Source organism: Antennarius striatus, chromosome 1 (genome assembly GCF_040054535.1).
Source record: "Antennarius striatus isolate MH-2024 chromosome 1, ASM4005453v1, whole genome shotgun sequence".
NCBI lineage: Eukaryota > Metazoa > Chordata > Actinopteri > Lophiiformes > Antennariidae > Antennarius > Antennarius striatus.
Genome location: NC_090776.1, coordinates 15,996,470 through 15,999,299, shown reverse-complemented (window position 1 = coordinate 15,999,299; position 2,830 = coordinate 15,996,470).

The window sequence follows — 2,830 nt, the reverse complement described above, 5'->3', positions numbered from 1 at the left end:
GCGCACTATATACTGGATATATGCTGTATACTGTATACAGTATATACTATATATATACTGTATATACAGTATATATATACAGAATATATATATATACAGTATATATACAGTGTATATATACAGTTTATATATACAGTATATATATATATATATATATATATATATATATATATATACATACATTGTATGTATATATATATATATATATATATACCAGTGGGTTTTATGTTCACACCTAACAGAAAGCATGTAAAAGCTATAACTGATGTTTGAATTTATTCTCTTGTTCACGTTTGTCTGCCAATGAAAACTAATTATTAAAAGTATTTTGCACAATTTTCTTTGTGTTTTAATCAATGAAGTTATGGCTACCAATTTCAGTTTTTACAACAGCAAACTGATTAGCAAAGGAATCAAGGTAATAGAGTAAATTTGTCTGTGTGTTCTCCTAATCAGTCGATCAAATCAATTAGAACATTCTCATTGTCCAGTTTGTTTGTAATCACTGTCTTTAGACACTTGTAGGTTTTGTGTGATTAGTTCTCAACAGGTTTGCTCTTTTGTCGACTGTTTCACATTCGATCAGACATTGTCTTAGTTCAATTCCGTGTCTGATATCCAAAACAAACTTTAGCCCATTCCACTTATATACAGTACATTCCACGTTCGATGAAACCATCCCGTTTTCATGTAGCAGTACATGCTTAGAGTAATCGAGAATGGTCGTGCTGAGATTAATTTTACTGAGATAGATCATAATCTCTCATAATGTAGCCCTACAGGGGCACAAACCAGTGTCAACTGTGGGAGGGTCCCGAGCCCGCATAAAAGCAGGAACGGCATCTAGTGTAAGACTTTGCCAAAAAAATAAGAGTCTTCAATTAAGAATGCCATACCGGATTGGACTTGGCCCGGGGTAACAACACCCGCCACTGGCGCTGCTAACATACAGGGCGTCAATGAAAATCCAGCTACTGTGGGTCGACCGATGATGGAGAGGTGGGACGAAAACCAGATTGTTCCACCTGAACACGCGGTTCGAGTGTAGGTCTAATCCTCCTCTCCAGTACTCTGAAATAGACTTTTCCCTGGAGGCTAAGGAGTCTGATCCCCCTGTAGTTTAACTCTTTGTCCAGGGATTGGCTCGTCGAGCTCCACGCTGTCGACTGCCACCCATCCCATACTGCACCCATCCCCTACGGTTTCCTCTGGTGGACTCATCATCGTAGGTTAAATCAAATGAATTATTGTTATTACTTAGAAAGATGGCTTCATGCGTTTGGAGAGGAGAGGAATGAAGATTAGTTGTAGTAAAGCAGAATATTTGTGCATAAATGAGAGGAGTTGAGACAGAACAGTGAGGCTACATGGAGAAGAAATAGCTAAGGACTTTAAATACTTGGGGTCAACAGTCCAGAGGAAAGGTGAGTGTGGTAAGGAGGTGGAGATGCAGATCCATGCGGTCTGGAACGAGTGGAGGAAAGTGTCAAATGTCTTATGTGACGAAGAGCTTCTGCAAGAATGAATGCCAAAGTTTATAAGGCAGTGATGAGGCCAGCCATGATGGACAGATTAGAGACAGAGACGCTGAAAAGAAGAAATGAAGCCGAGCTGTATGTGGTGGAACTAAAGATGTTGAGGTTCTCTCTCGGAGTAACCAGGTTGGATAGATCAAAATGAGTTCATCAGAGGATCAGCCAAGGTGAGATGTTTTGGAGACAAAGTTAGAGAGAGCAGACTTCAATAGTGTGGACAGGTCCAGAGGAAAGATAGTGTATATGATGGTAAAAGGGGGTTGAGGATGGAGCTACCAGGCAAGAGGGCAAGAGGAAGACCAAAGAGAAGGTGGATGAATGTAGTGAGGGACGACATGGGAGCAGTTGATGTTAGATAGGGGGATGCAGAAGATAGGCTGACTTGGAAAAGGATAACAGGCTGTGGTGACTCCTAACAGGACAAGCTGAAAGAAAAAGACAAAGAAGATGGTTACCTTTCATGTTGTTTCTTTTTACATTATGTTAAATTGAAGTGTAATTGAGCAACATTTTGTCAAATATACGATCTGGAGGATCCCACACACTCTTTGTACCAGAAAACAGGCCTGTCTTAATGTATCATATGTGAACTTTTTAATTTTCCTGTGATCCTTATTTCAGTTTGAGGATGATACATTTTCATCAAACCACCTCTAAGTCGGACCATTCCCCAAATTATATATCAATAATGTTTAAATAATGCCCAGAATAAAATCAAAAGAGTCATCTAAATGCTTTAACTTTCTCATTTATAGAGTGAAATATCTGAATATTGGTTCCATTTCCAATGTTTTTAGCCATTCATTTACACAAACAGTTTGGGGTTGAGTGTCTTCAATCAAACTTTCACATGCAGATTGACATTAAGCTCCCAAAGGTCACATCATTTACAACATATGAGTCTGTCTAGTAAATGAGGTTGTAGTATGTCTGTCAGGATCTGTACTAATTTGGTCTTGATGTTACTTTTGCTTGGGAGCATGACTAAGATTTGAGAGCAGTAGAAGATTGAGAATCATTGCAATCAGGTGCAGTGGATGACATAAAGCTCCACTGGTTCACAGAACCTTAGTACTCATCACTTTTACCTTGACTGCAGGCTGCATATATGAAATGTGATATATTAGTGTTCTACATCAATTATCATTGCTGTGTTATGTGTTCATCAACAAAGTGGCTGAAGCTAGAATGTGCATTTAAAAAAAAATAGTAATTATCATATTATGAACAATGTCATCACATGTGTATATGGCTAAAACATTAGGTGCTACACACGGTACATAAATTAAAACACA